Genomic DNA, 16,638 nt, shown 5'->3' on the forward strand with positions numbered 1-16,638 from the left:
AAAAACTGCTGTGATTGTTATAAATAAATAAGAATAATAACTAGAACACTAAAAACAACTGTTGATTGACAATTAGGTTGTATTTACATGAATAATTAAAGGCATTTAAATTATATTTGATTAATTATTAGAGGTGTAAAACTACTGATAAATTATCAATTTAAATGCTTTTTATTTATTATGTTTATATAATAAATTTCAAACTATTGCAATTTTTAAAAAAATACTAGAATGCTTACACAAAACTAATTTTCAACAATATTAATTGTTTTTTGGTAAATCATAAACAAACAACTGTAGATACTTTTTTTTATGCATATCATATAATTTGAAATTTGAAATTCTTTTAGTTTAAATTGTATAAATTTAATGTTGATAAACGATTTTGCTGGGTCTAAAAACTTGAAAATTTAATACAAGATACCTCTTCATAAATTAAAAGTTTAAAATTATTTATTTAATAGCTATCTAAGTGTATATGAATGTTTGTAAACAGATGATATGAGGGCAATTTGACATATCTCAAATATTTTCTCTCCGTCAGAAATATGTTCTAATATCTAATGTAATTTTAACGGTTGTAATGCAGTAATATGTTTTGATTTGCCATGTTTCTATTTTTAAATTTGAATTTACCGAGTTCATTCATTTCCATGTGTGACTAGTAGATGGATCTAAATTTCAGGAAATTACCCATAGGCAAAATATCAGTTTTCGACTTGGAGGGGATTTACACATTTAAATATGGAACAGATCAGTGGAGCTCTGCTCACACCTTGTTCAAATTCCTTTAAAATGTATTGCTTTATGCGGTATAATATTACATACCTACCTAACATATTTATAATTTTTTTCTTCTCCCATTTTTCTACATTTATAATATTTTTTTAAGCAATTTACAATGATTAGGTACTTACTTATATACCTATATTTTAATCATAAGCAGCGAATGAAAGTGTATAGAAAAAACACTAATACTTAACGAGTATAGACTATATTTTAAATAAACTGAAATGTCTGTGATCATGGTTCCAATATATACTATGGACAACACATGAATAATAAATCGTTACAGGTACCTATATAAAATTAGGTAAATAATTTTTTTAAACAACGTTTACCGAGTTCTGTAGATTAGATAATGAATGAAGGATTTAATACTATTAATATTTAAAATACAAAGTTTTGGCGGGACTAAGCCCTATTTTTCGAACACAATAAAAATTTTCAAAATATATTAAAACTTTTTAAAGTAATTATTATTGACTTTTGACTTTATATTTTTTATTACTTTTTATAAAAATAAAAAAGAGATCTTTACTCCAATTACAAAAAAAAAAAACCGAAAGTATATGTTGTACAATATAGTTACAATTTTTAGCTACATAAAGTAAGTTTATACTAGCTTGTTGTCTGTTGACGTGTTTATAAATAATAATCAATAACATAATAATATCCAAAAATAACAAATAAGTAACGTGCCAATAATACGGTTATGGTTATATTTATTTGTGTAAATCAGAGGTTCCCAACTTTTTTTGACTTGCTGCATCTTTAATCTTTTTCTAAAGCTCCGGAGGCACTCTATGTCCTATGGCCTATATATTACTTAGGTTTTATTTGTCAATGCATAAGAAATATAAACAAAAATAGTAAGGTATTTAGGTATATACTATACACATATTCTGTTTTATTACTCATAATGCTATATTTTTAATGAAATCGTTTAAAAAAATACATATATTTATTTCAAACAGTTTCGCGGTACCCTGGTTGGGACTGTAAATCATAATAGGATTCGCAGAATAATAATAATAATAATCTTATAATTTAGGCATAACTTTTTTTTCAACTAAAGCGTTCGAACGGCTGCAACCCGATTCGTTGACACTCGAATGAGTGCACTCTAACCTAACCTCATGAGGTACATTTTTTTTACATTGACACAAAAAGCACTGCAACATTATTACCGTCGGACGAATTTCTCCGTCTGTTTTCAACATTGAGCAGTGCCTGGGCTTATAACCACAACGGTTAGCTAGGTCAGGTTAGGCCCATCACACCGGCGGATGACAGGCTCTTGCGATGCAGCAAAAACTCACGCGCTTCACTGATGTCTGCACGTTAGCTTTAGTTCCGCTGTGTTCAAATTCAGACGTCCCGATCGTGACTTGCGCCGGGACGCACCTACTCGATGTCGACCGAAATAAGCCGCATTCCGTTGTTCGGCGTCGACGTTGAACGGCGGATCCGCAAGATCGCGGCTGGACTGTTGCACGTCCGCTTCGGCCGGCCGAGCATCATGCAGCGCGTCGTCTCGATCTTGACTTCGGTGTCAACGGCCAGAGTCATTATTTCTGCGTGTTTACCAACGAAATGTATAATAATTATTAATTATCGGAACTTCTTCGGACCGGCATGGCTTGCCACGATCATTTTGATCGGGCCACTAAACGGCTCGACCGAAACCGTTTACATCGCGGTGGATCGATCCTCACCGGTTCTTGCATTGAATCGGCAGACGATATCGGTGATGCATCACCCGCATGACCCGTCTGCACAGCAATGTTCAGCATTGAACCTGTGTCGCCTGTACGCGGCACCGTTCAAATTACCGTGACCTTGCCAACACGATTTTTCCGGTCAGACAATTTTTTAGCTCGTTGACAACTATGTACTTCGACTGCTTCGAGATCGGTTTGGCGGACGGCGAGCGAATCTCGACTTTGGACGATGCATTCTATTCGGCTGCAAATAAGTATAGACATACATAGTGCAAGTGCAACGATATATTCAACATGATCATATTATACTGCGTTTATATATATGATATTATTATGATGGCGTTAAAACGGTTTGAAATCAAACCGGTTTTAAATTCTTAAATACATAATGGAGCAAGCGTTTTAACGCCATCATATAAACGTAGTAATAGATTCATATAGATATAATCCAATCAACACTATATTGACATACTAACTATTATACACACTACACAGGGTCGTATTTTAGATTTTGGCGCACGTCGGCAACATCATTTTGGCAACCTCGACTTTGCTTATTATTAATTGTAGAACTATACTTAGTAAGTAATATACTAATTATAGGGATTTGTGGAATCCAGTTTAGTATTTAGTTAAATAGAATTTAAAAACAAGAAAATGCAGTGATTTGTAAATAATAATAATATATTATAATAGGTAACAAATGACAGAAGATAATATCCTAATACATAGGTACATACATGAAATATAATATAACATATTATTATTAAACATGTTATTTATAATATTTATTTCAGTTAAATTTGAATTATTAAAAAAGGTATCCGTAAAAATATTGGCGCCCCTTAATATATTCCAAGGCTATCGCCCCTCCAAACCACCTCTTAAATACGGTCCTGATTACAATTATAGATAAGGAAAGTGCATTATAGAATTTAGCGTGTAATGAATTATTGGTATAATACAGTCGTTGTAATAATAATACCTATGCATAGAAACGTGTTACAAACATTTCAAATTCAAACACTATATAGGTTATCTCGGGAATAAATTTACTAATTTATTAATTATTATTAAATATTAATTTGAAATTAAAAAAAAATTGTAATAAGGATTTAAACAAGTTAGAAAAATCACTCTGAGCGTGCTAAATTTCCGATTTCTAAACGTCTTTTAATATAACCTATTAATTTCATATAGGCATGTACAATTTTAAAAAGAATTTGGTAACCTGTATATTTAAGTACGTATCTGTTTAATATTGACTTGTACGAATTTAATTTGAACAGAGCAGTTGTCAGTTATAATTAATGCTTAATAAGTAGTTATAAAGATATAATATGATATAAGAACAATCGTAGACTGCGGACAATAAATAATATATAGAATGCGCTCAATAAAGTTTCCTTTTTGGGTAAAAGTGTCATCATCATGTGGATTCCCGGACATTCAGCTGTATACTAGGAAACGAAACTACCGACGAACAAGCGTCATTAGGCGTTAACGATAACGAAACCGTTTTAATAAACCAAATGTCTTACGACGACACGAAAAATGTCATAAATGCATATACAATAAATAAAGGGTTAAGTATCTGGAATACGCAGAATACCAAACTAAATGAAATCAAAAGAGATACCTATCGTTGGGTAAATCCAAGGCTTAACCAAAAAGAAGATACAGTACTCAATAGACTTCGCATTGGAGACACACCAAAATCACACACGGATTACTGATGGCAAGAGAGGAGCCTCCCATTTGTCAAACCTGTGGAACTATATGTTAACCGTCAAACACATAATTGCCGACTGTTTATTGTACACCCAAGAATGAGTGGAGCACAGGATATCAAAGAACCTGGACTCCGCACTCGATCCAAATATGTAAAAAACATCCCATTTTATTTGTAACTCATCTTTCTAAATATCGTTGTAAACACTTATTACTGTATATCTTTTAACTATCTGTAACTAATGGCCTTTGCTGTCGATGTTAGAAAATACACGAATAGTGAATCGTTGTTTTAACTTTGGAATGGGTAAACTCCTCCGAGTCCCCCTCCCCCCATATTACATCACCTATGTAGAAACCATATCTTATTATTATTTTATTTTGGTCATGCATTTTTTTTGTTTACTTGGCCACTAGAATATAGGAACGGAGCTATTGTGTGTGTATAAATATATAGGTATTATATAGTTTAATCAATTAATAATATTTTCAATTTTGACTAAAATTATATTAAGTTATACAGGTTTATATAAATTGTGAATATATTATATATACGTAGGTATAGTAGGTCACAGTTTTTTAACAAGGTGTAAAAAATTTAAAACAGTCTATAAATAATGAAAAAACGATAGCAAATGAATCTGTTACTCATTAGTCCGTGACTGACTAATTTAATTACATGGCGGGCTGCAAATCAATCAAGTGTATAATAACGTGCAGAGTATCATCATAATCTTAGAATAACGGACCGTTTTTTTGTTATTCATTACGCACTTTAGTCACATTTCGTCATGAACAAATTGAAGCGACCGAATAATCTGTTACGGTTTCTTTTTTTATTTCTTTTTCTCTTCCTGAATATTTTCTAACGTTATTTAATCTTCTAGAGCAAGGGTCTTTAACCCACAGCTTACAGCCTTGTTGTTAGTTAAGGCCTAGGACCACTTTTATTCATTTAATAGATTTTTTTGACACGAATCTCGCGACTTGCGAGATTTAAAAAAAATACTAGATGGCCCACTGCCTAAAAATATTGAAGACCCTTTTACTAGAGTTTAACCATATACACCCTATTTTCAAACGCAAATAACGATCTTTTTCTGTTTTCTGCCATTTTTTTCGATTTAAATCAAAATATTATTAAATTAACAGTTGGAATGAAAATAAAAATCTAATAATTTTCATGGTTCAAGTACAGTGAAGTAAGTTAAAGTAAGTCCTTACATTGCTATCTAAAAATTAATAAAAAACTGTAAATACTTGGTGGTTATATATCGTAGTTACGAAGTTTGTCTAAAGACTGAAAGTACCTATTAATAATTTGAGGACTAGTTTTTGTAATTTGCGACAATTTTAAATAAAACTATAATTCTTTAATAGTTTCTTATATTTATATGGGTTAATTCAATAGCCTTGAATATTAATATTTAATTTTGTTCGTATTGAATACGAAATGTTATTATAGGAAGACGGAGTTGTTGTACAATATATTTATATTGCACGGACTGCATAATAGGTTAGAAACGTATGCAAAGCTCAGGCGTTATGATACACAAACCATTATGCACGTCAGTAAATAAATTATTCAAAAGTATGTACCTATATAACTACACATTTTCAATATAAATATTAGAAATATCCTATATGAAAAACAAATTAGAATAACACTAATTTATACAATGTATTTATTTCCTCTCGTTGTTTTTGCTGTATAGACTATAATTATATCATAAATTAATTAATCTTAATCATCGACTTTTCTTCTAATATTTAACATTGGGAATTATACAGTTAAGAGTTCAGTCATAGTTTTGAATTATATTTATGTCTTTAATTTTAGATTCTGACAAAGTGATAAATGTATTGATTTTACAATGATGCGTAATATATGTTTTTTTCTGTGTAGACGATAAGTAGTCGAAAATGCTTCAATTTTAAACTTCAGTATCTTTTCCGCTGATAAAGTGAATCTAGTTGGTGCATTCGGGAGGTCAAAATTCTTAGTAGCTTTAATAAGCACCTGGAAAAAAAAAAGAATGCAGAAAAAACGGGAATTTGCATGTAAAATCGCCAATCGGTTATTGACCAAATAGATTTTGATTTTGGGTGTATTCTAAACAAATTACAGATACATGACGTTTTCACTGAATGTTTATATGAGTATTTTCTATACAGCATATAATTTAAAAATATTTTGACTCATGTCATTTATAGGCATATAAAATTTTCGAATATTATTAGTTATTTTTTTAATTATTTACGATAAAAACATTTTCACTTAGTCAATCTTTCATTAGTAAATAAGTAAAGCTTCCAAAAATTGTATGCAATGTTTCTGATACATTATTACAACACCAATTGAAAAATACTATGGAAAATGGGCATGATTTTTTTAAAGGCATTCTAAATTCAAATGTTGACAAAATGTATAAATTTTTGATAAAATGCAGTATAGGTATACTGAAATTCATATTAGCCAGTAAAATATATATTGTGTATTGTTATTTTCTTTTTCAAAAAAAATGTTTGGACTCAATTAGGTGTTCCTAAATATGGGTCTATAGAACTCAACTGTAATATATTTTTAACATTTGATAGAAAATTTTGAATTGTTAGAAAAAAAAAATATAGATTCGTTTAAATGATTGATTTCTACATGAGTAAATCAAATTCATAGCGTTTAAATGTTGAAGAAAAAAAGCAAAATCATGGAACGGATTGTGGTTAATCTTGCATTAAATACAGCGGTTCAAAAACATAAAAAATGAACAGTTGCATCTGATACCTTTAAAAATAATTTAGATACAATAGTCAATCATATAGTATGTCACGGCCCGGTGACTGCCTTAAAAAAATGCTTAAACTAATCGCAGTCATTTATATTTTGTTTTTAAAAATTCACAGTTTATTATTATTACTAGTTATTACCTATGTACATTGTATAGTATATATTATCATCGATTATATCAATTACTAGTAATGATATTATATCATGTAAATATGTATAGTCAACAATAATCAAGTCTGCGTTTAAAGGCTGTGGCGATTCGGTTTGGGCCTTTGTAGTTCTGGGGCCTATTGACTTAGAATAAGGCTGTTAAGTTTTTATAAAATATTTTTTCATGCACACAATTAAAATAATTTTCAAAAAATAAAATCAATGTAGTGTTCAATGTGTTCATACTACAAAAATAATTTATTTATATTTGATAACAATAGGATAAGATGTATAAATAATGAGTAATATTGGAAGTTCTGAACGATATAGTCAAATGTAAAATTGCGGTATTACCTACCATATAATTCAATAAATATAATTTAAATTTTGTAGTAATTAAAATTATTATTAAATTTATATTAGGTGTTTAAACCTATATTGAACTGTAAAACATAGTACCTATTCACGTGAAATAACAATATTTCATATTAGTCTCTATCTCTAACACTTAAAATATAAATACTTATAAAAGTATAATACAGCATATACATATAATACATAAATTTACAAGTAATAAACTGAGGTAATTGTATCGAATTACCGAGTAGGTAGCGCCATTAGAATCTTTGTTTTCATAATTATTAATTAATAATAATTTTATATACTATTACATAGCTATTTCGTCAGTCATTTTTATTATTTTTATTTAAATAACACAAAAATATACAACTATTAAAAGTAGTAATTAAATATTAATTAAAATGTTTTTGATGTCAGAAGTGTTAAAGCTTGAGAGTTGAAAAGACTAAAAGGGGCACACTAATAGTGTATGGTTCGATTGTTTCGAGGCCTATAGGGGATCTTTAATCTGGGCTTGTACTCGTATATAATATCGCAATTAATATCCTGATTTAATTCTCAAATATTAAATTAAAAATAATAAATATGAAGTATAATTTATTCTTTCAATACAAATTAATATTTTTTCGTTAAAGTATAAATATCTTATACAAATATAAACAATCAAACCCATAGTTTCTATTCTTAGGAAAGTAAAATTAATATGAAGTGATTTTATACTCCTAATATTACATAAATTATTAAATAAAAATATTATATTATTTCTAAAATAACTATAATAATAGATCAAAAGCTTAAACATTTTTTCTTGGATAAAATATTATAACTAAACATCTGTACATACTTGTATAGTTTTATAATATGCAATAAGAAATTGGAGGTGGACCATGATAATATAAAGTAAATAACTTACAATTAATGTTGTTACTTTTATACCAACTAGGTATTTCCAAAAACACGATACAATCTACAGAAAAAGCTTAGATTTATTAAAATTAATGTATACATATTTTCATATTTTAGTATATGATTTTTTTAATCGAATAATCATAAGTTACAAATTTGATATGAAAAATAGTTAAATTAAGAAATAGATGTACAATAAAAATAATAAATAACCATTATAAACTTTCAATATTTTTTTCGTAGTGATTTGAAACTAATTTTTGACAATCTAGTATACAATATATTCCGACACCCATTCAAAATCACATTTTTTTACATTCCAAAAATTGAATACAAATATACACCCCTCATGATTTTCAATCATTGTTTGAATATTGTATTTATCTTGTTAGCGGTTCTATGTAAACAAATAACAATACATTAGTTTAAAAAAACTCCAGTCGGTTTTTTTTTATCTCGTGTTTAGTAAAAATGCAGCGTTAGCGTGATGTTCGACCGTCAATAATCGAATCCGTGAAGAATTCCAAACGAGGCCAATGTCCAATATTCTAATGTATGAGTAAAAAAAACCTATTGTTCCTATTATTGAACTAGTTGAATGTTAAAAAATAATAATAACAATAACAATAATAATGGTGTTATAGTTTATAGAAAAACAAAATCGTTCCTATATTAAGTACATATAATATATATCATGTTATATTTATATTATACGATCGTCAATTAATTCAAAACTTTAGATACATATGATTTTGTGAAGTATTTACTATTTAGTAGTAAAGACTATAAACATATATTATCGTTTTTAGCGTAAAAAGATAAGAAGATTTTTTTTCGATTTGGTTTAACGGCTGTACATAATGTAGATAATATGGCGTTTTCCTATCGTGATTTGTGAACATTAAGTGTACACAATAAGTTAATTAATTTAACCAGTAAGTATAATTTATATAGGTATACACTATACAATAACCTGGTATCATAGAAATAATACGCTTTCAATACCTATACCTATCTACTTACCAACACTGTAATTAGGATTTTGGTTTAGGAAGTCGTGGATGTGGGACATCATTTTTTCATGGTCAAAAAGCTTGAAAATGTTGAAGGTATAAAGTTCTTTGGAAGTCATAATAGTTTTTATATTAATTTAAAATCATCAACAATACGCATAATTTTTTTATAAGCGTTTAAAAAGTTTAAATTTAAAATAATTAAAACGATATTTACAGATTATCTGCGAACATTATGAATTAATGAATATGTGGGTGATGATAAATAATATAAATAAATAATCAATAACGTAAAAAAGACTCCTAAGAATAGATTTTCATTTGTTTCCTGACAACTTAACTTTATATTCACTTTTTTGTTTTTAAAATTTCTTTACCTAAATAACTAATTCAATGCTTGGCCAAGAAATATTTATTATTTTGTAATTTAAATATTGCTATAAAAAAAGAGCGAGAAATATAAAAAAAGAAAAAAAAGTTAATTATAAGTTAAGTTTAGTTACTAAAAAATTAAAATATATTATCAAAGTTGTTGTATGGGATCACGAGATAACTTGATTTGGTGGAAAAAAATAGGCAATAATACTTTTGACGTATAAGGATCATCGCAAAATCCGCTTAATAAGATTAAACAATAAAACATAGGATGCAAGTATAGTTCCATATAGTTCAAAGCTGTGGCTTATAAATTATTAGCATTTTTTCTTAGCAAATATTTTTTATGAAATAGTTATTAATACATTATTTTGCATATGTAAAAAGCAATATCATAACACTACTTTAATATTCAAGTCTATTATTTCTTATAGGTAATAAAAGTTAATTATTTACGTTTGTTATGAATCTGACACCAGTCACTTAAGAAACTGTTGTATGGGGAAGATTCAACCACCATATGCCATTTCAAAATGAGATAAATATGAATATATATGATACCAATCATTTTATTATACAATAATGTGAAGACGGGTTTCTAATAAATCAGTACTTACTTATCACTATATAATTTTATTTATTTACAATTCTTAAAATACAATATAAATCATCAATATTTTGATTCATGTTTTTCAAAAAGAATAAAACATATCAAGGTATTCGATCTACTGTAGGTTTCTGAATTCATATGTATCTACCTCGCAATTGAGTTTTATTAGGTCATTTTTATGAATGTATTGATGTTATAATCAATGATAAATACACGAAAATTTACTGGTCAAGTGTTAATCAATACAAATATAAAAGTGCATTGTTGTTCAAGTAGAAGCATGGTGCAGTATTGAACTAAAATCTAAAGGAAGAGTAAACTAGGTCTCATTGCTGATATATCTACTTTGATAGACTAAGTTTTTTGGTCTTTAGCTTTTCAAATTTAACGATTATGACTTTGGTTTTTGATTGGGATAAGTGATTATGTAATATTTATTAGTACAAGCTTAATAAATTATGAATAGTTTCTTATAAAAATCAAATAGCATATTTAACCAAAATACAAATAAGTAATAATACAGTTGAATGTTGACATAATATTTTTTCTGTTCGTGTTATGTTGTGGCTGCAGGGTGCACGTGACTACGTGAGCAATTGGTCGATTTTAAGTTGTTTGATCGAATTATTATCAATTTTTACATATTATACATATTAAGATAAAGAAACTAAAAGTGAGTATATTAAAAATATGATCAGTATGTAATGGTAAAATAAAATAATGTTTATTAAGTACCTAATACGTACCTATATAATTATAGTAATTACGTAGCTATGTAATATTAATCTTGATTATTTTTTGTGATTTTTAAACCAACACAGTAAAAATACCAATGTTTCTTCAACCTACTAAAAGCCTTAATTTAAGACAATTATAATTTTATCATTTCAGATGATATAATATGAAATTTAAATTTATTTGAATTCTTTTACCTTAAAAAATATGTACCTCTAAATATCGATATTTTTCGGAACCGAAACCTTTAATCTGTAGTTATTTAAGAAAAAGAATTGCGGAACCAAAATCACTAACCAGTGATGATTTTTTTTTTAATTTTAAATTAAAAATTTTGAGGCAGTAAAAATGTTTCGATTTTTGACTTCAGTGCCTGCTGGGTGGAAAGTGAATCTACTTGGTACTTTGGGGGGTCAAAAGTAAAAAATTCTCAATATTTTTCTAAATAATTGGGATAAACAAACTAAAAATTAAGGGAAAAACGGGAATTTGTACGCACAATCAGTTTTCTACAAAATAAATTTTGGTTTTTGATGTAACTTTAAAATAAATGACCTTAGATAAGTATATTCTATCCACCACGTAACTTTCGAAAAATTTAGATTTAAGTTGAACTATTTATTAGCATACCTATGTAATTTTAGATGATGATTAGTTTTTTTTAAATTAATATCGATAAAAATTTTATTGATTGGGTCAAAAAGCTTCAAAATTTAATATAAGGCTTCCAACATATTGTTTCAGTGGTAGTTGAAAAATATTAAAAATACATTGTCACAATTTTTTTTTATAAACATTTAATTATGTTCAAATTTTGACTAAATACGTAAAAATTGCGGCAATATTCAAATTATCTTAGATAGAAATTCATAAAAGTTTTTCTATTTAAATCTTAGATATGAAATTTTTTAATAATCTATAATACATCCTTAACTGATAAAGTGATAAACCGTCTCCGCTTAGAATTAGAATCGTTTAATTCCATCCATTATAGTAACCCACTTGTAACCTACTAACTGTACAGCAGAGCGACATCCACGAGTTACCCGCGCTCTTTTTTATAATGTGTTTTTCAAAAACTTAAAAATAATAATTTTTCATGAATGCGTTTTGTCTATATCACACTACGTGGAGAGAGACAATACAAAGTTGATATTCTCTTAAATAATAAGACAATAAGTACTTACCTGTTACCTACCTTTTAGAAATATTATAATCTACTGCAATACTGAATCGGTACATCAATAATAGATTAAATTAAATAACTGTATTTTTTGAATTAATTTGTATGAAAAAAATTAATATCATGATATTAAGTAAATAAATATTTACATTTTAAAGCATTGATGAAAAAAGTTAATATTTTTTGATGAATACTACTCATAATATTCTAAGACTTAGGTTTACCTACAGTATATATGTTGACAATGTAAATTTTATTAAGAAGCTATTTCAAATATAAATTTAGTTTGACATTGAAACCTTTATAAATGCAATGATAATGCGTTGATATTAATTACTTGTTGGCTGCACTTCATGCTGTTCACATACCAGATACCTACCTACTTCCTACAATAAGATAATAATGTACAACCGGCAACCGCATGGTCGTATGTGCCATGTAATTAGGCATTGCCACTGGAAAATAAATTCTTATATAATACGATGATCAAGACTTGGACAAGAACGCACTTATCACGTATACAATATACCGGTATACCCAATATTTTTTATTTTTTTATTTGTTCACTGCACTCTCAGCTATACCTTTTTCAATTGAACTAACACAAATGGTGAGTGAATATTTTGAGAGTGATTTGACCTGAGTCTATTTTTAATAATTTATAATTTGGAAAAAACTCTTGCACTGGATCCTTGGGTTGGTATCATAACACATTTAAAAACAATATAGGTATTATAGGTTATTGAATAGGTAGTCCAAATTTTTATAATATTAATCCTTTTGTAGACATCTATAATTTAATATAGTTATATACTGATATATATATAGTTATATTGTGTATTTGTGTCATTAGAGAACAACGGCAACAAAAACAATAACACGACTAGGACCCAAGCAGTTCCTTCCCCGCTTTTGCGATCGCTGGCCGATCCCGTGTATTATGTATACAGCTATATTATAAATTATAATATTATAGTCTTATATTGTATTTTTATAAAATATTATAACATTATTATCGAGTTGTTTTTATTTCTAAATTCCATTTCGATATAATTTTCTTTCAACACAATAATGTCAATCGGCCTATTATATACCTATACCTATTCGTATTGTTATAACGTGTATATACGTGCAGTAGAGTAGCGAGATCACAATGCATAATGCATCCATGAGTTCGAATTTTTTTTTTTACACATAATATACCAGTGTTACTTAAAATATACACGGTAATATAACATTCAACCACGCATCAGAAATTGTCCGGTCAAATGCACCGTGTCCGTATATGTAGACCGGTTTGCTGATTGCCCGTGATCAAATTTAATACGATGGCGTGAACGTGGTGGAATTGTGTTAACTGACCATCTGCAATAAACACACTGCACGCCCACTAATGTATGGTTTCATCGGAGTTCGTCTCATAAACTTTACTACGAAAACTGTCATCTGTTTGCGGTTGCAGTCGAGGCTTAAGGGCAATGTAATCTCAGTGACTAATGATGTGTCTATATACATATACAAAGCATCCTGGGCAGCTACACCAGGGTGCCGGAGTTTCTGGAGACGGGAGAGCGCTGATACACATTTAAGAACAAAGATTTAAGGTTATGCAATTTTTTTTTTTTTTTGATTTTAAGCCCGGCGATTAAGGCTATTAGCTGTTGTAGGGATTATGAGCTGTGATAGGGGTATATGGTTTTGCTACGGTAAATTGTTTTTACGGTTGACACGTTTATGTGTGGCAAGGTTTTTAACTACTATGAATCCGGGTGGTCACCCATCCGGGAGCTCGGTACTTACTCCCAGTCGCATTCCGCGACTAGTAGCGGCCAACGCACCACGCCAAGCCACATTAAAAAGTTATTTTGATGTTACTATCTAAAAATTATTTAATAATGATGTTCTTAGTTACAAACTTACAAATAGATAAATAACATCAAGTTGTTAAAATAAAAAAAAAGTTGTTTTTATTAATATTTTTTTTCAATTCCAACTCATAGTTAAAATTTAATATTCTATTATGAATAGTAAAAAATTGCCGTTATTTTGTCATTATATATTTTTGAAATTCTCTGCTTTACTCAGAATCCAAAAATAAATGTGAAATATTTCTATATTTAGGGGTGTCTTGAATTAATAATATTATTTCTGACGTTTTTTTGAAAGTAAAAAAGTGCCAAAATTCATTGTACTCCAATGCAATAACGTGTGTAATGTAATATATATATAAACAATTGTTGTTATAGGTATAGGTACCAGTGTATAATATAATATTATATTCAAAAACGTTTCTTTTAGCGAAATTGAGTAAGTAATCGGCTATTATCATCGATAATAGTAGATGCATTGACATTTTCAAATCATCTTTAAAATTATATAGAATTGTCAATGATTATTTTTACAATGAATATTTTCGTTGTTTGGAAAAATATAAACTTATCTTTTCAGATAGATTCTTACTATATTATAATTTAATAATATATTATATTATATTAATTGGTAATTATAATACTATTTGACTTTTAAAATATTATATATCTTACAAATTATAGTACTTAGTACTTATATATATAATATTATATTTTACATATGATGCATGACATAATTATAAAAACTAAAATTACGATTACGACACAATTAATAATAATTTCTTTTTAAATATAATAATATATCACCCTAATATTCTACATTATACATTAAACAACATTTATATTTAAATATAATATAATATAGAATTTTAGAAACTATCATTAACAGTGAATATTATTGTATCAATCGCCTGAATGATCTGGTACATATTCAATTTTTAAATACCAGTAAATATTCAATTGATATCTAGAATTTTGTATATCACATTATCACAAGGCTATTTGTATGAAAAGAGTTTTATTTGTATTATACAAGATAGGAAATGATTTCTATAACACCATACATTTTACTAGCTAAGGGCTTAAAAAAATAGTTCCTCAGTAAAATATGTCACCTTGAAATATTCTATCATATACACCTGGCGGCTGCCAAGACGTCTTTTAATCTTTGACAAGGGTATATAGCTGTATAGGCTTTAAGGAATAATAAGAACTTCGGTTTATTAATTATTTTAAATATCAAAAAAACCGTATCAAGGCTTCCGCGGATGATTACAGTAACTCCCTTAGTGTTGAAAACCAACACTATTGACGACCTATATGTATTCACAATATTGTGCGTTCTCATGTAGGTACCTTTTAATTTGCGTGATATTTTAATATAACCTTCAGATTAAATTAACATTACTTTGCACCAACGATATTGGAAAAATAGGAGGAGGAGCAATTGACCACCCAGATATTATCCTTAAGGGGCAAAAGTATAATTTACCACCCCTAATAAAATAAACACTTTTACACTTTTATACTCGATGTTTTCATATGAATTATGTGTGTAAACTTTATTATTATTTTCAATTTCTCACATATTCATATTGGGTAATAATTTAGTATTATAGAATCATTGACAAATTATACTATTTGTTCCAGTCCTGATGAACGGAGTAGTGTGGCAAGGTCGCAAGGGGTATACCCAGTTAAATGTTCGTAAAGTATTCTGGCCATCTACAATTTAAATAGTAGTAAGTAATTGAGTATTAACCACTCGTTTGAATCTCGATTTTTATATATGGAAGTAGGTATTCTGAAAAATATTTCGCTTCAAATTATGTAATTAAAAATGTACGTTGTTATTCGAAAAAGTAAAAGCTTACAAATGATGTTGATAAGAAGTTCTAAAATGTATAATATTTTTTCTAAAAAGTTTTTTAGCAATGAAATTACTACCTATAGGAATAATATTAAAAAAAAAAAAAATTTCGAAGTAACCAATGGACCTTAAATGGATCGCACTTTGTATTTTATGCATTTATTCACATTATTATTAATAAAAAATAAGATTTTAGTATTTATACATTTTACTAACTTGTTGAATATTTATGTACTTTCCTAATATCTATACATTATACTAGTAAATTATATTCAGTGTTGATTATATACCCACGCATGAAAATATAACAAAACGATTTATACTAAATTATTAAACCCACGTGAATCTTGTACCTAGTGCAACAAAATAATAGTTCATAAATAACTTTATTTTGTATTCAAAGTAATTAATTATTAACACTTGATGTTACATATAATTACGTTACTCGCCTAATTGAGACAAAAAAATCAAATTGAAAATTGTAGGTACATTATTTTAATTTAAATGATAATGAAATTGGTATTAAACTAGATTGATTATATATA

This window comes from Diuraphis noxia, unplaced genomic scaffold, assembly GCF_037042655.1.
Source record: "Diuraphis noxia isolate RWA-SAM2 unplaced genomic scaffold, SU_Dnox_SAM2 contig0004, whole genome shotgun sequence".
In the NCBI taxonomy this organism is placed as follows: domain Eukaryota; kingdom Metazoa; phylum Arthropoda; class Insecta; order Hemiptera; family Aphididae; genus Diuraphis; species Diuraphis noxia.